We start from the raw sequence: 22,915 nt of genomic DNA on the forward strand, positions 1-22,915 counted from the left end.
GAGCTATCGTTGGTGATGAACAATCTAAAGAATCCAAGGACACTGGCAAGAAGTCTTAGGCTACTTCAAGTAAAGTTAAAGAGAAATAATCTATCGATATTCAAATCTTGACCAAAACTATTAAGTCTCTTACCAATGAGATATTAGAATTAAAGAGAAGGTCAAGAAAGATTTCAACCAGTAGAAAGCCCCCAAAGCTTTCCTTCCTCGCAAGGAACAACACTAACCAACCAACTAAATCTTCCCAAAGTTCCAATACTGTGATGAATGTTGAAAGTATGGGCATGGAAAACTATTGTGCATTCTATCAAGAATGGAATTCAGAGAAAACTTGCCCACAATGGAACCACAACATGACTTCCATGGCAACCCATATCATCGATGCTCTAGTAGTTAATGAGCGGTCTAAATAGGAAGAGAAAAAAAATGAGCTGGCCATGGCTAAAGAAAGTACATTTATTAAACAATCCATCAATAATTTTGATTTTTTTCTTAATAGAGAGAATAAGAGTGTTGAAGAACCACCTGAAAGTCAAGCCCCTCCTCAGCAACAAACTGGTCATTATAATTTGAGAATTAAAGAGGTAGTTTCTGAAAAAGAAACATCAAAACAAGAGCTAAGGAATAAACTATTGAGGAAAATCACACCATTAGTAAATCCTTCTCAAAACACACATAATAAGTCTGGAAGTGTTATTTCTTCTAGGAATGTTTCCACTGGCAATAAAAGTAAGACAAATATTATGGAAGTTTCAAGCAATGCCACACCTCTAGACACTTCAGCATTGCTTGCTAAGGATGAAGTGATTGATTATAACATTTTTGAAGATATGAAAAGAGTTGTGCCAATATTTCCATTTTTGAGCTTGCAAAAATAGTAATCCAACATGAATTTCTTGTCTCGACATTCTCTTCCCAACCTCCCACAGTTGAAAAAGATTCTACCTCTCAAATTATTTTTGGTAAATCTTCTGGAACTCTCGAAATTGTTGTTAGGGATTTGAACTTAGATAGTAATCATCTCTTCCCTCCATTTTTGTTAACTTTTGAAATATTTAATTACAATGTCCACAATTGTTTGGTTGATTCTGATGCGTCTACAAACATAATTGTATTATCAATTGTTAATAAAATTAATGCCAAATGGGATAGAAAAGATGTACAAACCATCCAACTGGACAAGACACTTGTGTTGGTGTTATAGACATAGGGCACTTCAACCCCAATCTCATATGTCAATAAACTAGGGCTCTTCAACCCCTAAAAGAGTTGTTTCATACCCTAAAAGAACATGGTCATTTGATTACATCATTCCCCAAAAGTTTTGCCAAAAAAACCATCCAGAAATGGCCCAAACTAAACCATACTAATTTCTACACTGGTCAAGTGCGATGTATACAGAGTGGTACACTGGTCAGGTACGATGGGCGAGGCTGGACAAACGTCCAAGACTATTTTCTAAGTGGATGCTCACGGAATCTTCTAGAAACTTCTCCTATAACACTTGCCTCTCCGAATTCGCCTAGGTATGAGTAAGAGATCCAAGAAATCTCCAAGTGGAACCAAATGTAACAAGTGGAATGACACTAATCAAAACCACAGAGATGACTCACACCCTTGCACACATCTATAAATGGATCCCTCATCTAAGAGATCTAGGGGCTGGAATTTTGTGAATTGCAAGGAAGTGTTGATAGTTTGTATTTGAGGAAAGAGCATTGTATTGTTGGTGTGATCTTACTATTTCATGAGGTGAAGAGGGATTTATGCTGGGAGGATGATGCTAGATCAAACAACTGGGTTGTAATTCTCCCTTCTATTTAATAAAGTTATTCAAGTTTTCTTCCATATGATTGTGCAATAGTGAATGTTCTTATTTGTGAACGTTATTATATGTTCATTATACATCTGATTCTGTAATGCTTATGATATAATAGATCAAGATGCTTTGATGGTTCTTTGTTAATGTGTCTCTACAGGTACTCCCCAAGCAGGATAAGTAGGAGGAGGAGTTGCAAGCTCTGTCAAGGGGAAGAGAGATCAAGCAAGGGAATAAGTAGAAGTTCTAGGTTGGTCCCTTTGTCTTTCTCTTATTTGTTATACATAGAAGAAATGGTGAATTGCTTTAAACTGTTGTTTCTAGGGTAGCTGCCAAAACTAAAGGGCTAGTCATTCAAAAAGACTCTAGATTTCTCAGAAACAAAATACCGACTCTGCTGCAGATCGAATAGATGTTTTCTAGTTGTTATTATTTGTTTTATAAACTATAGACAGAGCCTGAAGTTAGCCAGATAGCCTTTGAACTGCTCTTGCTCTGCAATTGCATAGTAGATGAATGTTGTTTCAGTCAATCTCTGGTTTAGTTTATGAATTAAACATTTGACTTACAAGCATTCTAGATGCCCTTTTGGTAGCTCAGTAACCTCTCAAGGCATTTATTTGTACTTTTCTCTTTACTATCCATCATAGCTCACCTTAACTCATTGAAAGCAACTGCAAATCTGAGCCAAAACCCATTTCAGTTGCACAACTTGGCCCATCGCACTGTCTGTCACTGTAACCCAGTATGCATTGCACATCCTAAGTCTATAAAGTGCGATGCATCCCTATTTCTGTGAAGCGCAGGTGCGATGACTGACTGAACCTATTTCCATTCTTAAAATTGGGGGGTTTTGTCCTTGTTTTCAGTTCTGTTTAGTTGATTTGTTGCTTATGAACAATGCCTCCTTACTGAAGCCTACTTGCATCACATAGATAAGCCTCCATTGATTAGGATTAGTAAATGTTTTTATTTATTTGTGCATCATTTACAATCCTTTGTCAAAAATTTTCTTAAATCGATCTATTGCTTTGGTACAAAAAGTGTCGTAACACTCGTTTTCTGTCAAAAAGAGAAGTGTCGTTGATTCTTCCTTCCCTGAATAGTCGATTGAACTTTTCGTCATGAATTTGGTTTTATTTGTTGATATTTGAACTGTCAAAATCATGTTTTCATTCAAAATTGAAAAGTGTCATTTATTCTTCCTTTCTCTTTGGAAGAAGAAATTGTCGAAATGTCATTTTGAAAGAAATATTTTAGATCTTTGCTACATTTGGTTTTCCTTTTTGGCATTTTTCATTAAGGAGAATGAAAGAAAAATACATGCATTTGCATTTGCATTTAGTTTGTGTGGGAAATATGATTTAGGAAAATGCACTAGTGTGTGCTCTTTTCTCTTTGTTTGAAAGAATTGTAATCTCCTTTCCCTAGTAGCTAGGATTTTCATTGATCGAAATAAACAATGATTGTTTATCATTGTAGATTGCATTTGTAGGAATTTCAAATCAACATCACGTGGTGAACCATTGAAAGGTAAAATTTAAATAAGATCAACTCTAAAATAAATCTCAATGAACCTAACATTGCTTTGGAACTTAACGCAACACATCTAGAGGTCTAGGCTAGAGACGTGTTCTGACGTCGTAAAAACTAGTAACTATCGTTTTCATCCAAGGTTGGGTGATTCCTCCTCCTTGATACGACAAGTGCTACCACGGACTTGTGCTCCCTGTACCGTTTTTCATATATTAGGAGACCACAATAGACTTATATCCTTTATCCATAGGAAGCCGTGTCTGCCACCATATCAATCGTAATGCACTGAACACAGCATTTGGGAAGATTGATTTCTGTACAAAAGTCCTTGTTAATTTCTCTTTAATTTACCACCAAGGTTTATATTGTAGTTTTGTGATTGGTTTGGTAACCCCTCTATCTATATTCTCCAGACTAGTCACTTTCATTCCTTTTCAACTCTTTAAAAGAAAAGGTCCATCTGAGCACCTGTCACTTCAGGCTCATTAAAAATCGAAGGGGACTAGAGTCATCTTTAGCTTTTTCTCGGCTCTTAAAAAATTTAAAAGCAAGTTGTGTCAAAGCATCATTAAAATTAATTAAATTCGGAATAACATCCCTGTTCTTTCATTGATCTTAGGTTGAGATATATGGAGACAAATCCAGAGTCTACCAAGCGAGGAATCCCTTTAGAGGGGAATCCTAGTCCTTTTTCTTCTTGGGGAATATTGGTGCTCCGTATATGGCTACATTGTCCCTTCCGGGAATTACAATTGGCCTGCTAGTATGGCTATTCTCAACCTCTGTGGTTCAAAATACCATGATTCCTCTGCAATCGAATCAGCATCCAGTTGATACTAAAGTTGACCCTTCGCCTTCTTCTTCACTTATTTCTCCATCCCCTTCTTCCTCTTCGCTTGGTGAAAGTAGTGATGCTAGTAACCAGGCGGTTGAGAAGAAGAAGAAAGGGAAGGAGAAGAAGAAGAAGTCAATTCAGCAAGGTGGCAACCAAGCAGTCATTTCTTTGGATGCATCATCTAGTGAAAATCCACCCATTAAACTTCCTAAACCCAGATTTCCATGCATAATTTGTAGGGGAGACCATTTTCATTGAGATTGTTCTTGCTTTCCTCGGATCTTGAGAGAATTTTCCCCCCATTCGCATCACCTGGTGTCATCAACCTTTGGAGATCATGTTGATAACACACCTTCAAATAGCCATAATAAAGTTCATGGACATAAGGGAAAGGTCAAAGTTCCATGTAGGTTATGTGAAGGTAATCATTCCCTTCACCATTGTCCTTTTTTTGATGAAGCCAAAAAAGTGTTGGATAACCATCCTGCTTCACCTCAGTGACTTCCATCTGGTTACCAAAAGCTCTCCCCTAGTCCATTACTAGTTGAAAAACTGACTGACTTAAATCAACCGTCGGTCGAGACCACTCTCTCTGAAAGTGAATCTTATGAGTCTATACTTGACCAAAGTCAATAGGTTGAGGTGATAATTGACCTTGTTTTACCTTCAGAAATTCGTACCCTTCCCAAAGAGAGTGAGAATGATACCATTCAAATTCTTTTTGTTACTTCAGAGTCTGATGAACTTGGGGACAATCCGCTCATTCCTTCACAACAAGAGGAAAATCCCCCAGTTCTCATAACTTAAGGGGTTAATTCTCTCATTTATTCAGTACGCCCTCCAAGTAGTCTAGTCACTTCCTTTGATTGGAATTGACTAGCAAGATCTCACCTTCCTTCTTATGTACCTTTCCGAATTAAAGTACAAGTTTACAAAATGATCATGTCTGACACTATCATAGATGAAGGGACATCAGTGAGTGTCCTTTCCTCAACCACTTGGAAAGTGATTGGTTCACCATCACTTATGCCTGTTACACAGAGTTTGTTAGGCTTTAACAAAGGAACCAGTCAACCGTTAGGGATCCTTCCTAATTTACCGATAACTTTGGGAAGGAAAACCATTCATCTAAACGTGATGGTAGTCCCAGGACCGTTAGATTACGATCTACTCTTTAGACGTGACTATGTTTATAACATGGAGGCTATTGTTTCAATAGTCTTCTAAGTGATGTGTTTCCCGCATGAAGGCAAGATTGTCACCATTGATCAGCTTTAATTTCCCAGTTCAATCATAGCTCCAAGTCAATCCTCATCCCTAAATGGTTCTTTTACATCGACGATATCTCTTCAACCTTCATTCCATCCACTTAATTGCCATAAGTAGTCTGGTGAATGTAACGAAGCTTAGGGGGCATGCACCCTTGTCTATTCTACAAATGAACCCAGCTGAAAAGATAAGTTTCCCTGTAGGTTATGTGATTGCTCTGACACACCATTAACCTTTGCCCATTCTGCGAACGAAGCCAAGGAAGTGTTTTGTCTACTATGCAGATGAAACCATCTTGCCTAACCCTGGTAGTTTCCATATGGTTACAGAAGACTCTCCTTTTCACCATGCTGGGGGCATGCAAACCTTTCCTTTTTCAATTTTCATTTTCTATCTAGCCTTTTAGTTTTATCTTTTCTAGATTTTTAGTTTTTTCATTTCGAGCTTGCAAAAAAAAAAAACTAAAAACCAAGCATAGTCCCCCCATGGTTTAAGCTCGTTAAAAAATAAACCCACCACCGAGCATAGTTCCCCATGGTTCAAGCTCATGAAAAAATGAACCCACCTTCAATAAATAGCCTTTGTGATTGCCATGCTATCAGCCTTTTAAGCTTTGGTTGTGTACCTCTCATCACCTCCATTCTTTTGGCCGATCATACAACTCCACTTGGATGTTTACCCTTTTTGAGGAACAACTATGATGAGTGGTCTTGTTAGCCAACCTCTTCCCAGAAACGACCATGTTTTGAGAAGTTCCAAGCTTACCCGGAACCAGTTGCTACCCTAGACACCACTCGTTCCTCAAAATCGAGTCTCCTTTAAACCCTTTTTAGATTCGTTAAATATGAAAAGATTGTCGAGCACCGGCCTTTCCAGCTTGTTAAAGTGATTGGAAATGTCATACCTCATATATATTTTAATATTTTTTGGACTTGAGGGATTATCTCATGAAAAAGATCGAGCGCTTGTCTTTTTCAGCTCGTTAAAGTGATCGGAAAAGTCATCCCTTTTTTATTATTTTATCCTTTTTCGGGCTTAAGGGATTAATATATGAAAAAGAACTTCTGGAGTTTTCTTTTCGTCCCTTTTCAAATTCTCTAAACATGAAGAGAACCGAGTTTCCTTGTCATTAAACTCGTTAAAACAATAGCAAAAAACTTGTCCATTCTAGACAAGAATGAGTTTCACTATTGCTAGACTCGTTAAAACATAGAGACAGGTTTGCCTGAACGAAAAATTATAGAATAAGAATATGTTATCCTCCTCAAGCTTGACAAAAATAAAGAGGTAATGGTCAGCAATTTATGGTAGCAGGTCACTCTTGAACATGAAACTTTCACTGCATCACCATTATTGAGTCAGGTTGGGTTATTTCATTCATAGGTCGTTTAACCATTGGTCTTCCACACCATCCATATTTTAGGGTTAACGCTACCAATCCATCTCATTGTCGCCAACATGTTCAAGAGAAGTCATTTAGTTGAGAAACCAAAAACCCAGTTAATGCCTCATCCACTGCAATACCTTCAACCTTCATTTTTCATGACCGCCATTCCTAAACCTTGTGTCGTCAGATCATTTTCACCTCTAGAAAATCATTTGCTTCATTTTGGGTCGTAGATGTGGGATACATCAACGCCCTCCTACGATGAGTCACTTCTTGTCAACATCAACACATTATCCAAGAAGTTGACTTAGAAACACCCCTTTCAATACTTTGAAGCTTGCATGCCTCAATGGCAAGTTTCTCACATCCGACGATAGGTTGACATCAATGGCCTTCGACCGAAAGATTTTGCGTGGTGTTCGACATCGGATCATATATTCACAACACATGAATTACACTGTAGTACCTTTAGGGTCATTATCATTATCAATGATTTCTCTCGCATCTTTTAACAACTCACATTATTGGCTGGTAATCAGGGGATGTCTTTCCATGTTCGACTTCAGAACATCTCTTCACATGGATCGACTTGTACATTGGGTGAAGATTGAACGAGTTTGAAGACCCCGGATCTAGTTTCATCCATTCGGGCTGCGATATATTTAGGGATATAAAAGCATCAAATGTACAAAGAAGCTGCACAGATGGTCATCCAAGCCAAGGATGATGACTCTACATCTGAAGAATCACTAGTCTACACCTGCAGACGACTATCTGATCGATATACATAAAATGAATTTATCAAGCTGAGCATGGGAATGCCTGCCTCAGCTAGATCATGAAAATTATATTATGATGATGTATTGTATTGTATCTTATACAGGTCATCTTCCAGTTCGAAACCTCGGATCCTCATGATAAAGCATTTCACCTTAAATCAATATTTACGACTTCATGCTTTAGGGGGCAACTGTTATAGACATATTTGGGCACTTCAACCCCAGTCTCATATGTTGATAAACTAAGGCTCTTCAACCCCTAAAAGAGTTGTTTCATACCCTAAAAGAACATGGTCATCTAATTACATCATTCCCCAAAAGTTCTGCCTAAAAAAATATCTAGAAATGGGCTAAACCGAACCATACTGATTGCTACACTGGCTAGGTGCGATGCATACTGATTAGGCCTTCTGTAGGGTGTGATGGGTAGGGATGGACAAATTTCCAAGATAGTTTTCTAAGTGGATGCTCATGGAATCCTCTAGAAAATTCTCTTATGACACTTGCCTCTCTGAATTCGCCCAGGGATGAGTAAGAGATCCAAGAAATCTCCAAGTGGAACCAAATGTAACAAGTGGAATGACACTAATCAAAACCCCGGAGATGACTCACACCCTTGCAGACATCTATATATGGATCCCTTATCTAAGAGATCTAGGGGCTGGAATTTTGTGAATTGCAAGGAAGTGCTGATAGTTTGTATTTGGGAAAGAGCATTGTATTGTTGGTGTGATCTTGCTATTTCATGAGGTGAAGAGGGATTTATGTTGGGAGGATGATGCTGGATTAGACAACTGGGTTGTAATTCTCCCTTCTATTTAATAAAGTTCTTCAAGTTTTCTTCCATATGATTGTGCAATTGTGAATGTTCTTATTTGTGAACACTATTATATGTTCATTATACATTTTATTTTGTAATGCTTATGATATAATAGATTAAGATTCTTTGATGGTTCTTTGTTACTGTGTCTCTACAGGTACTCTCCAAGTGGGATAAGTACGGGGAGGAGTTGCAAGCTATGTCAAGGGGAGAAAGATCAAGCAAGGGAATAAGCAGAAGTTCCAGGTCAGTCCATTTGTCTTTCTCTTAGCTGTTATATATAGAAGAAATCATGAATTGCTTTAAATTGTTGTTTCTAGTGTAGCTACCAAACCTAGAGGGCGAGTCGTTTGAAAAGACACTAGCTTTCCTAGAAACAAAATGGTGACTCTGCCAGGGATTGAAAAGATGCTTGTGAATTGTTATTGTTTGTTTTATAAACTATAGATAGAGCTTGAAGTCAGCCAGGTGACCTTCGAACTGCTCTTGCTCTGCAATCGCATAGTAGATGAATGTTGCTTCAATCAATCTTTGGTTTAGTTTATGAATTAAACATTTGACTTACAAGCATTCTAGATGCCATTTTGGTAGCTCAGTAACCTCTCAAGACATTCCTTTGTACTTTTCTCCTTACTGTCCATCATAGCTCAGCTTAACTCATTGAAAACAACTGCAAATCTGAGCCAAAACCCATTTCAATTGCACTCCGTGGCCCATCGTACTGTCTGTCACTATAACCCAGTATGCATTGCACCTTCTGAGTCTATAAAGTGCGATGCATCCCTATTTCTGTGAAGTCGAGGTGCAATGACTGAGTGAACCTATTTCCAATCTTGAAATTGGGGGTTTTTGTCCTGGTTTTTAGTTCTATTTAGTTGATTTGATGCTTAAGAATAATTCCTCCTTACTAAAGCCTGCTTGCATCACATAGATCAGCCTCCATGGATTAGGATTAGTAAATGTTTTTATGTACTCGTGCATCATTTACAATCCTTTGTCGAAAAGTTGCTTAAATCGATCTGTCGCGTTGGTACAAAAAGTGTCGTAACTATCGTTTTGTGTCAAAAAGAGAAGTGTTGTTGATTCTTCCTTCCCTGAATAGTCGATTGAACTTTTCGTCATGAATTTAGTTTGATTTGTTGATATTTGGATTGTCTAAAGCATTTTTTCATTCAAAATTGAAAAGTTTCGTTTAGTCTTTCTTTCTCTTTTGAAGAAGAAATTGTCGAAATGTCATTTTGAAAGAAATATTTCAGATCTTTGCTACATTTGGTTTTCCTTTTTGGAATTTTTACATTAAGGAAAACAAAAAACAAATACATGCATTTGCATTTGCATTTAGTTTGTGTGTGAAATATTATTTATGAAAATGCACTAGTGTGTGCTCTTTGCTCTTCGTTTGAAAGAATTGTAATCTTCTTTCTCTAGTAGCTAGGATTTTCATTGATCAAAATAAACAACGATTGTTTATCATTGTAGATTGCATTTTTAGGAATTTCAAATCAACATCATGTGGTGAACCATTGAAAGGTAAATTTTAAACAAGATCAACTCTAAAATAAATCTCAATGAACCTAACAACACTTTGGAACTTAACGCAACACATCTAGAGGTCTAGGCTAGAGACATGTTCCGGCGTCGTAAAAACTAGTAACTATCATTTTCATCGAAGGTTGGGTGATTCCTCCTCCTTGATACAACAAGTGCTAGCACGGACTTGTGCTCCCAGTACCGTCGTGTATATATTGGGAGACCATAATAAGCTTATATCCTTTATCCATAGGAAGTCGTGTCTGCTGCGCTATCGATCGTAATGTACTGAACACGACATTTGGGAAGATTGACTGTTGTACATAAGTACTTGGTAATTTCTCTTTAATTTACCACCAAGGTGTATGTTGCAGTTTTGCAATTGGTTTGGTAGTCCCTCTGTCTAGATTCTCCAGAGTAGTCACTTTTGTTCCTTTTCGACTCTTTAAAAGAAAAGGTCCATCTGAGCACTTGTCACTTCAGGCTCATTAAAAATCGAAGGGGACTAGAGTCATCTTTAGGCTTTTCTCAACTCTTAAAAACTAAAAAAGCCAAGTTGTGTCAAAGCATCATTAAAATTAATTAAATTCAGAATAACATCCCTGTTCCTTCATTGATCTTAGGTTGAGATATATGGAGACAAATCCGGATTCCACCAAGCAAGGAATCCCTTTTGAGGGGAATCCTAGTCCTTTTCTTTTTGGGGAAATATTGGTGCTCCATATATGGCTACATTGTCCCTTCCAGGAATTACAATTGGCCTGCCAGTATGGCTATTCTCAATCTCTGTGGTTCAAAATACCGTGATTCCTCCGCAATAGAATCAGCATCTAGTTGATACTGAAGTTGACCCTTCACCTTCTTCTTCGCTTGTTTCTCCCTCCCCTTCTTCCTCTTCACTTGGTGAAAGTAATGATGCTAGTAACCAGGTGGCTGAGAAGAAGAATAAAGGGAAGGAGAAGAAGAAGAAGTCAATTCAGCAAGGGGGCAACCGAGCAACCATTGCTTTGGATGCATCATCTGGTGAAAATCCACCCATTAAACTTCCTAAACCTAGATTTCCATGCATAATTTGTAGGGGAGACCATTTTCATCGAGATTTTCCTTGCTTTCCACGGATCTTGAGAGAATGGTCCCCCCATTCGCATCACCTAGTGTCATCAACCTCTGGATATCATGTTGATAACACACCTTCAACTAGTGATAATAAAGTTCATGGACAGAAGGGAAAGGTCAAAGTTCCATGTAGGTTATGTGAAGGTAATCATTCCCTTCACCATTGTCCTTTTTTGGATGAAGCCAAAAGAGTGTTGGATAACCATCCTGCTTCACTGCAGTGACTTCCATCTGGTTACCAGAAACTCTCCCCTAGTCCCTTACTAGTTGAAAAACCGACTGACTTAAATCAACCATCGGTCGAGACCACTCTCTTTGAAAGTGAATCTTATGAGTCTATACCCGACCAAAGTCAACAGGTCGAGGTGACAGTTGACCTTGTTTTACCTTCACAAAGTCATACCCTTCCCGAAGAGAGTGAGAATGATACTGTTCAAATTCTATTTGTTACTTCAGAGTCCGATGAACTTGGGGGCAATCCACCCATTCCTTCAAAATAGGAAGAAAATCCCCCAGTTCTCATAAGTCAAGGGGTTAATTCTCTCATTTATTTGGTACCCCCTCCAAGTAGTCTAGTCACTTCCTTTTGATTGGAATCAACTAGCAAGATCTTTCCTTCCTTCTTATGTACCTTTCTGTATCAGAGTACAAGTTTACAAAATGATCATGTCTGGCACTATCATAGAAAAAAGGGCATCAGTGAGTATCCTTTCCTCAACTGCTTGGAAAGCGCTTGGTTCACCATCGCTTATGCCTGTTACACAGAATTTTGTTAGGCTTTAACAAAATATCTAGTCGACTGTTAGGGATCCTTCCTATGTTACCAATAACTTTGGGAAGGAAAACCGTTCATTTGAACATGATGGTAGTCCTAGAACCATTAGATTACAATCTACTCCTTGGACGTGACTATGTTTATAACATGGAGGCTATTATTTCAACACTCTTCCAAGTGATGTGTTTCCCGCATGAAGGAAAGATTGTCACCATTGACCAGCTTCCATTTCCCGGTTCAAGCATAGCTCCAAGTCAATCCTCATCCCTAAATGGTTCTTTTACATCGACAATATCTCTTCAACCTTCATTCCATCCACTTGATTGCCATGAGTAGTCTCGTGAATGTAACGAAGCTTAGGGGGCATGCACCCTTGTCTATTCTGTGGATGAACCCAACTGAAAAGATAAGTTTCCCTGTGGGTTATGTGATTGGTCTGACACACCATTCACCTTTGTCTTTTCTGTGGACAAAGCCAAGGTTTTTTTTTTTTTTTTTTTGCGGATGAAACCGTCACACCTAACCTCAGTAGTTTCCATATGGTTATAGGAGACTCTCCTTTTCATCATGCTGGGGTCATGCAAACCTTTCCTTTTTCAATTTTCATTTTCTATCTAGCTTTTTAGTTTTGTTGTTTCGAGCTTGCAAAAAAAAAAAAAAAACTAAAAACCGAGCATAGTTCCCCCATGGTTTAAGCTCGTTAAAAAATAAACCCACCACCGAGCATAGTTCCCCGCGGTTCAAGCTCATTAAAAAATGAACCCACCTTCAATAAATAACCTTTGTGATTGCCATGCTATCAGCCTTTTAAGCTTTGGTTGTGTACCTCTCATCACCTCCATTCTTTTGGCCGATCATAGGCTTCCACTTGGATGTTTACCCTTTTTGAGGAACAACTGCAATGAGTGGTCTTGTTAGCCAACCTCTTCCCAGAAACGACCATGTATTGAGAAGTTCCAAGCTTACCCGGAACCAGTTGCTACCCTAGACACCACTCGTTCTTCAAAATCGAGTCACCTTTAAACCCTTTTCATAATCGTTAAATATGAAAAGATTGTCGAGCACCGGTCTTTCCAGCTCGTTGAAGTGATTGGAAATGTCATCCCTCCTATATATTTTAATCTTTTTTGGACCTAAGCGATTATCTCACAAAAAAGATCGAGCGCTTGTCTTTTTCGGCTCGTTAAAGTGATCGGAAAAGTCATCCCTTTTGTATAATTTTATCCTTTTTTGGACTTAGGGGATTAATCTATGAAAGAGAACTTCTAGATTTTTCTTTTCATCCCTTTTCAAACTCTCTAAACATTAAAAGAACCGAGTTATCCTTATCATTAAACTCTTTAAAACAATAGCAATAAACTTGTCCATTCTAGACAATAATGAGTTTCACTGTCGTTAGACTCATTAAAACATAATGACAGGTTTGTTCGAAGGGCAAATTATAGAACAAGCATATGTTATCCTCCTCAAGCTTGAAAAAAATAAAGAAGTATTGGTCAGAAATGACTGGGGAAAAAGAGAAAAAACTTGAAGAAATTTATGGTAGCAGGTCGCTCTTGAACATGACACTTTCACTCCATCACCATTATTGAGTCGGGTTGGGTTATTTCGTTCGCGGGTCATCTAATAATTGGTCTTCCACACTATCCGTCTTTTGAGGTTAAATCCATCTCAGTGTCGTCGACATGTTCAAGAGAAGTCATTCAGTTGAGAAACCACAAACCCAGTTAACGCCTCATCCACTGCAATACCTTCAACCTTCATTTTTCATGATCGCCATTCCTGAACCTTGTGTCGTCAGATCATTTTCACCTCCAGAAAATCATTTGCTTCGTTTCGTGTCATATATGTGGGATACATCAGGGCCCTCCTACGATGAGTCACTTCTTGTCGACATCAACACATTATCCAAGAAGTTGACTTAGAAACACCCCTTTCAATACTTTAAAGCTTGCATGGCTCAATGGCAAGTTTCTCACTTCCAGCGATAGGTTGACATAAATGGCCTTCCACAGAAAGATTTTGCATGGTTTTCGACATCGGATCATATATTCACACCACGTGAATTGTACTGTAGTACCTTGAGGGTCATTATCATTATCAGTGATTCCTCTTGCGTCTGTTAACAGCTCACATTATTAGCTAGTAATCAAGCGATGTCTTTCCATGTTCGACTTTAGAACATCTCTTCACATGAATCGACTTGTACATCAGGTGAAATTGAACGAGTTTGAAGACTCCGGATCTATTTTCATCCATCTAGGTTGTGATATATTTAGGGATATAAAACATCAAATGTGAAAATAAGCTGCACGGATGGTCATCCGAGCCAAGGTTGATGACTTTACATCTGAAGAATCACCAGTCTGCACCTGCAGACGACTATCTGATCTATGTACTCATAATGAATTTATCACGCTGAGCATGGAAATGCCCGCCTCATCTAGATCATGAAAATTATATCATGATGGTGTATTGTATTGTATCTTATATAGGTCACCTTCTAGTTCGAAACCTCGGATCCTCATGATAAATAATTTCACCCGACATCAAGATTTACGACTTCATGCTTTAGGGGGCAACTGTTATAGATATATTTGGGCACTTCAACCCCAATCTCATATGTCAATAAACTAGGGCTCTTCAACCCCTAAAAGAGTTGTTTCATACCCTAAAAGAACATGGTCATCTAATGACATCATTCCCCAAAAGTTCTGCCTAAAAAACCATCCAGAAATGGCCCAAACTAAACCATACTGATTGCTACACTAGCCAGGTGCAATGCATACTGAGTGGTACAATGCTAAGGTGTGATGCATACTGATTAGGCCTTTTGTAGGGTGTGATGGGCGAGGATGGACAAATGTATGAGACAGTTTGCTAAGTGGATGCTCATGGAATATTCTAGAAACTTCTCCTATGACACTTGCCTCTCGAAATTCGCCGAGGGATGAGTAAGAGATCTAAGAAATCTACAAGTGGAACCAAATGTAACAAGTGGAATGACACTAATCAAAACCCCAGAGATGACTCACACCCTTGCACACATCTATATATGGATCCCTTATCTAGGAGATCTAGGGGCTGGGATTTTGTGAATTGCAAGGAAGTGCTGATAGTTTGTATTTGAGGAAAGAGCATTGTATTGTTGGTGTGATCTTGCTATTTCATGAGGTGAAGAGGGATTGATGCTGGATCAGACAACTGGGTCGTAATTCTCCCTTCAATTTAATAAATTTCTTCAAGTTTTCTTCCATATGATTATGCAATCGTGAATGTTCTTATTTGTGTACATTGTTATATGTTCATTATACATCTGATTCTGTAATTCTTATGATATAATAGATAAAGATGCTTTCATGGTTCTTTGTTACTATGTCTCTACAGGTACTCTGCAAGCGAGATAAGTACAGGGAGGAGTTGCAAGCTCTGTTAAGCGGGAGAGATATCAAGCAAGGGAATAAGAAAAAGTTCCAGGTTGGTCCCTTTGTCTTTCTCTTATCTGTTATACATAGAAGAAATCGTGAATTACTTTAAACTGTTGTTTCTAGGGTAGCTGCCAAACCTAGAGGGCTAGTCATTCGAAAAGACACTAGTTTTCCCAGAAATAGTTGGGTGTGGAGCGTGATTATCTTTTGTATTCAGAGGTATTGCCGCATTGGACCCTAGTTCGTAATGGGGTGGTAACACCACCCGCATTATTTGCACTAAAGGGGGGATCTAGGGGGGTGGCTGCGACCTTTGGGAACCCCCCCCCTACCCCCCCCACAGCAGGGGATCGGGGGCAGCACCCTCGAAGCTAAAAATAGATGTAAAATTGCCTTGTAAAATGTTGTAATTTCGTAGTCAATCTGGGCCGTTCATTAGGCGGAGATCTGACAGTAGAAGTTATGTTTAATTTAGGGATTTTTTCCTTAGAGGGAAACCCATCACTATATATGAGGGAATTGTATTTCGTCTATGTAGATCTGTATTCTGAGTGAGAAATAGAGAGGAGATTGTGTGAGAGTGAAGAGGGAATTACAGCGGATCTACTGTAGGTTGTATCTCTTTGGTTTGCTGAATAATATAAAAGGAAGGATTGGTTGTTTCTCTGTGGATGTAGCCCAAATTGGGTGAACCACATATATCTGTGTCTCTCTTGTTTTATGCGCTTTCTGTGTTTATATTTCTGAAATATTTTATGTGTTCCATTGCTCTGTGATATATAGTTTTCTAACAACTTGTCTGGGCCATTGGTGAAATCAAATATGTTTTTATTCGTCTATCAAAAGATAATAGAGTACACCAATGTATAAACATTATGATTGTGGATATCCATGAAGCCTATGGCATACTTTTGATTAGAGTCTAGTCTAAAAAATTAGAAGGGTATTTTGCAATATACTGGTCATATCTATGGCTTCCATACAAAGGAAGGAAAAACTAGATTCAGGTAGAGTCAAAACATTACATTCTACATATTGTGACACCTCTTGAGGGTTATAATGAAGTTGTAAGATTTTCAAACATCATATTTGGGAATTGATTTTTGGAAATAAATCTTGGGTGTTATCAAGAACAACCACCGCTGTTCCACCAAACACACAGTTGGAGCTCCTTCCTTTTCCTCCAACTGATGCTTATGAACCTTGTAATATAGATGTACATAGTATTAATAATATAGGAACTAGTTTAGTTGTTGATACTATTTTGACTTTGTACTTTGATGTATCGAAAACTCATGATGGTTCTAGAGCAAGTTGCATTCTTCTATACCCTCATAATAGGAAGCATATCCTTTTATTTTTTTAAAGAGTTTGAGTGCACGAACAACGCTATTGAATATGAATAACTTATCTTTGGTCTAAAGAAATCTATTGACATGAAGGTAGAAATTATCAAGGTAATTGGTGATTTCAAAGTGGTGACTCGCCAGGTACGAAATACTATCCATTGTGTTTCACCAAATATAAAAAACTACCAATAAGAGGTATGGCATTTGATTAATCATTTCAAAGATTTCAATATTATTTATGTTCCAATAATGACGAATGTCACTGCAAACACATTAGCCAATGCAACTGCTAGGATGTCGCCTTTAAAGAATGGTTTTTCTATAGAGATTATATATAAACCATCTGTGTGTGATAACATGACATTTTTTTGTGTTTTCAATGATGACCAATTGATACTGCAGTTTATGGCTAACACAGATGTTTTCAATGATGCAACCATCGATGAAGATTACCATAATAGAGTTTTCCAGGAAGTTGGTGATACCACAAAAGGAAACATTATGCCTAAAGGTGTAGTGTCTCTTGAAAAAATGTATGACCTGCAAAATCACTTCAGAGGTCCAATCAATACTAAGACTTAGAGCTCGAAGTTATCTCATGAACAAGTCAACTTAGGAACTTAAGAGGATCTGAAATATGTGAACCTTGGTTACGTGCTTCTCTCCACAGGAATGACAAGAATTTATCTGTGTTTTTAGGTAGTATCGGGATGTGTTTGCATGGACTTATGATGATCTGAAAAACATATGAAAATTTGATTATCTAGCACATAATTCCCATTAAAGAAGGGACAAAACCATTTCAGCAGAAGCTAAGAAAAGTTCATCCAACTTTGAAGCCTGTAATTCAAAAGGAATTGAGAAAGTTGTTGGATGCTTGGATCGTTTTTAAAGTCAAACATTCAACTTGGGTTTTGTATTTGGTCCCTGTTAGAAATAATTCTAGTGAAATCAGATTGTGTGTTTATTTTTTTAATTTAAATCAAGCATCAGACAAGATAACTACTTGTGCCATCTATGGAACAAATAATCCAAACAATATCTCGATATAAGATGTTCTCCCTGCTAGATGTTGGCATTATGGATCAATTGCTTGGTTGGAATTGATGTAAATGTAGTGGAAAGTGTTGGAGGATGTCTAACAGGTTATGGGGCTACATACTGATGGAAACGATGTTGTAGACAAGTTTGATGACCCATATGTTTAATGCAGGTTATTGGCTTGTGTGTGGATGCCTTGGCAGGATGTAGAGCTGCTACACCTAGTTGACAGTATTGGATACTGTCAAGCATGTTTATCGTACTTCATGTATGTATGGATGGGTTTTAGATTGTATGATCAGTTGCAGGGTCTATCATTGATGGTTTCATATGTTGGAGTAGTTGTGGTGAATTTTGATGGCTTGAGTGTTGGAGCAGCTCATGGATGGAATTCAAGTCAACCTAGTTTGAATTTTGATGATGATGGAATTGCTACAGTGGTTTGCAGGAGTGTTGAAGAGGCTAAAATGGCTTCCTGAGGAATTACTTGTAATGTCCCTTAATAATAAATAATAAATAATATAATATAATATTAAAATACAAGAAAATAAATAATAAACAATAAATAAAAAATAGTAATAGTAAATAAATAATAAATAATAATAAAATAATAAATAACAATACTAAAGCTCTAAATAAATATAAATAAAAATAAACAAAAAAATAGTAAAAATCAGTAAAGCTATCAAAAAATAAAAACAAAACAAATAAAACAAGAAAGCAATAAAGTTGCATGTTGACACATGGAGTGTGTGCATGTGGTTCCCCTTCCAATGTTTGCGCTATTTAATAGATGGTGAGGAAGATGAGAGGCATTCCATCATTCCATGATTCCATGTTTCCATGATTCCATCATTCATTCTCTTGGGAGAATAGTGTTGTGAGACAAAGGATTCCATGGCAGTAGTACATTGATTGAGGGCTCGGGGGTGGCCAGTTATAGCAATATTTTGTGCAATTGAGCATACGGTTGGGTGGAGAGTCATCCCCAAGACTTTGTTGTAGTTAGCAGAATTCAACTAGCGTTCAACTGTGAAATCACAAGTGAGAAACATCATCGCCACAGGTAAGTTGTCTCTACTCATATTAATGAAATTTGATGTTAATTAGTTGATAAATTGCTCGTTGACTATAAATCGGGTGATTAATCTAATTAATTACATGTTTTTATTTCGGCGCTGTTACATATGGTATCAGAGCAAGTTACAACACTTGAGGACTATGAGTCTTGATACGCATATTTAGTTTTAGTTAAAAAAAATTGTATGTAAATTGAATCTTATCCATTCATGGTTTCCTTTGAGGATCCCATAGAGAATGCTTGAATCGTTGAATGTGCTCCAAAAGAATGCCTTCTGTAAAAAGTCTTCTAGTAATGGTAGTCCTGTTGTGAATCATTTCAAAACTTTTCACAATATGAATAGTCTGCTTGCCATATGAAGGCCATTGCTTGTGGAGAGTTTATGCATGGAATCTAAGAAGAGATAATCAATTTTAATTGATATGAAGATATGTCTGCTAAATGCAACCAGTTTGCAGGAAGCCACATGTGCTTTTAACCTTGCAAGACAAAATATTGAAGATATATCTGCTAAAGACGGCAAGCGTGCAAAAAGCCCCATGTGATTTTAATATTGCATGACCAAAGAATGCTTGACGATTCAACCGATGTACAAGGTTCTTGCAAGGGAGTCATGCTATTACTGAATTAGCCAAGAGTCCCATGAGAGTTTTTCAATACTTATGAATAACATCGAAAATATTGGATAGGAAAAGTACAAATTGCAATGCATAGATAATTCCTTGAAATTCATTTAGTACTAAGTTATTGCCCACTGTATATTGTGTTTGAGAATTTTGTGAACTAGCAAGTGGCTAGAAATAAGGTGCTTTCCTCCTGCCCAGTAAGAATTTAAGTGAGGGATGGTGGGAATTTTCTTGGTTTTTACTGCTTGCTTTCTTTTTTTGTTGATTGTATTTTGGCGATGGAAACATAAACTATTTTGTCTTAAGCTACAGCTGCTTCTCTGTTTCCACAATCTGGATTTGAATTCTAATATCAATTGGAAATTTCTACTCTCTTGTGCCAATGAGAAATTGTCTGTATGGCTGGAGGTTGTAAGTTGAACCTATTATGGCTCTCTCAATTGCCTGCGCCAATTGTACCAATATTCTTCTTTATATACCATAGACTAATTTTATGACATTCTTACTTTGCTCCTCTATTTCTTCAATTGAAGTCTTTGATTAATTACTCAATCAAATAAATGCTTTAGAGCTCATAACCATACTAATATTTAAATGATGGTCACTTGAATTTTGAACAGCATTCAGAGATCCTAACAAGATAGTTAGCCATCTGAGACAAATGATTATGTGGGAAATAATGAAGATAGTCTCATCACTAGAATTTTGTGGACGCTATGTTTATGCCGATTCTTGTTTCAATTATTTTTGGTGATTCTCTACCAAAAGTTATTTACAAATCTGTGATTCATCACTCACTGTTTGGCTAACATTATATGTACAGTCACAACTACAGCGCGATAGTATTTCCCATGAATCTTTCAGGTTGGATGCCTAGAGTCACAATGATATTGATTGTGTTGTAACGTGCACATCTGTTATGTCAGTCCCAAGCATGCATTCATTATATTCTTTAATGTTCTAATTTTGTTGTTTTCACAATAGAAACTTAGTCACTACAGTAGTCTTGGTGTGTGGTTTATTTTTTTTAATTTTTAATTTATTATGTTCTATTGATTGAAGAAAACTCATATATAGTGTCTGTGTGTATCCATTGTCAAATTCATTTCGTACACCAATATTATTGTGTAAGTTTTCTTGAACCTTTCACTAGTTTAAATGGATGCTTCCCCAAAGACACTCTTAGGAAGTCCAAATTTCTTTCCTTCAACATAGTGCATGGCAATGCTCATTGAAAATCTAATCTAGCTCTACCATCTAACCTCTCTTTTTTGTGAGCTGGCTTGAATATGCCCACAGGATTTGTGAGTTGTTGGGATGGTCTATTATTCCCCTTACGTACCTTTTGATTAGTGCATGTTGTCAACAGTGCCCTTGTATACTTTTTTATCACTGTATGTTGTCAATAGTACTCTTGTATACTTTTTGATCAGTGCATGTTTAAAATAGTTGGGTCTACGTCAGACTCTTTACATCATGCTATTGAATTCAATATCATGCTATCATATTGAACCCTAAACATTTTTGGCACTTAAGTTTGTTATAGCTGTAATATGTTTGCACATTGAATTATCTATGTCATTTTTGGACATGAGCAATGTATCTTGTGCAGAAGCCCAATGAGAGATGTTATAAACATTTTGTAATGGTGAAACTGCTTGTTTTCCTTATGGCATCAAATGAGATGGCTACCTTTTTAAATACAAAGACACAGATACATATGAATTGGTTCTGGAGACAAAGCTGTTACTATATCTTATAGAGCTTGTCTCAGCAAAGAAGTTGCAGGTGTTTTCCAATAGCAAGAATGGTTTTAGATCATGACAAGACAAGATGTCATTAAAGATCATTAGGTCACAATAAATGCTTTTGGAATGCATAGTCTTGGAAGTTTTAGATATTACTAGCAACACTTGCTAAGAAAGATTGATTTCTTCCAATCTATGTTTATAAAGCCTATCAAAACAAAGTTTGCTCTTCATGGCTTGTTCTTTTAGGAAATAGTGAACAATGCATTTAAAGGCTATACTTTCTTCGTTGGCCTTACCTTCAGGAGTGCCATATGGCATTGTATTGCAGTGTGAGGTTCTTAACTGATTTAATCTCGTTGTTTCTCATTTATCTCTAATACTGGAATCTTACAAGCCGCATAGGAAATGCATGTCATGACAAAAAAAGTCATGGAATGTTCACTTCTCATGTTCAGGAGGTATTCGGATAATATCCCAAACCAATCCGTTTTACATTTCATGAATTTTAGATCTATACCATCTCAATTGTTCCTTATTGAATTAATGGAAATATATAACTAATCTTACTTTCATTTGAGAATTCTTTTTGCCTTGAATTTATTTCTTTAATTCCAGCTGGTGTAGAGTTAAATCATACTGTTCTATCAATGCAAGTTTGCAAGGTTTAATTCTTCTACATTGTTCAATACTTTCACAACTATGGAGAATTTTCTTATTTGTTGCGAGCATTGGGATTAGTTGCCAATTATAACTTCATACAGACAATTGGGCATTTTCAATGATAGTTTTGAGATCCAGGTATGTATTCTTCTGCAGTAGTTTACCTATTAAGTTCTTTAATCATCCTTTTTTGTTGGTCATATTAATATGTATTAATATGTAGTTGTATATATTTGTACATATATACCGATATATATATATGTATATGCATACATGCACATGGAAATTTGTCTGGTCGTGATCTACCGTGCTATGCAACTTCTGTGGTATTTGTTTCGATGGTGGAAGAATGTTCCATCACATGAATGGAGGGAAACATGAACACAGGACTAGGTTAAGTTAATGAAATAACCAAAACTGAAGAATGCTACTTTTAGTTTCATTTTTTTGGAGGGATGAGAAAGACGTAGTATGGGAACAACTTCAAGTGCGGGAGATGATAACTTCCAAGTGACGTAGTATGCGAACATTTAAGATATCATTGTAGAAAATATTTCACACATGACCAATCATTGGCTATTGTCCTGGACCTCCTATATTACGTTTTGTATTATCATAAAAATATGACTTTTGTTCCAAATAATCTTGGTTTGGTAATGAGATTGATTGCCACAAATATTGTGGCAAAAGGTTTTTCTCAACTTTTCAAGACTGGTAAGGTATGATTTATCTTGACCAAAATTTATGGTTGTTTGAAGCAAAAAGGGGTTTAGCTATTCTACTTTTTCCAGTTGTTAGAGGGTTGCTAAATGTTTTTACATCTAGTTCAGGTTTTGGCTAGAGTGATTTACAGTATGATGAGCAAATGTGGCTTTCTCTAAATGAGCGAGAGATCTGTAGAGTTGTGTGTCATTCTGCAAAGGTTGTGAATTATCAGATGCTTACTACATAGTTTCTCAGATATAGCACACTTCAGATGGATGGAAAACTCTTTATGCACGAACACTCCTTGTGGCATACAAGGGAGAACACGATCTTCATTCTTATCAAACGTTTATGTAGCTATTACAAGCCATATGATGGGTTTTATATTTGTGGTTTAGTCAGTGCTAT

Source organism: Pinus tabuliformis, chromosome 1_1 (assembly GCF_031772625.1).
Source record: "Pinus tabuliformis cultivar Carrire ecotype Pingquan chromosome 1_1, CPIR1, whole genome shotgun sequence".
Classification (NCBI taxonomy): Eukaryota; Viridiplantae; Streptophyta; class Pinopsida; order Pinales; family Pinaceae; genus Pinus; species Pinus tabuliformis.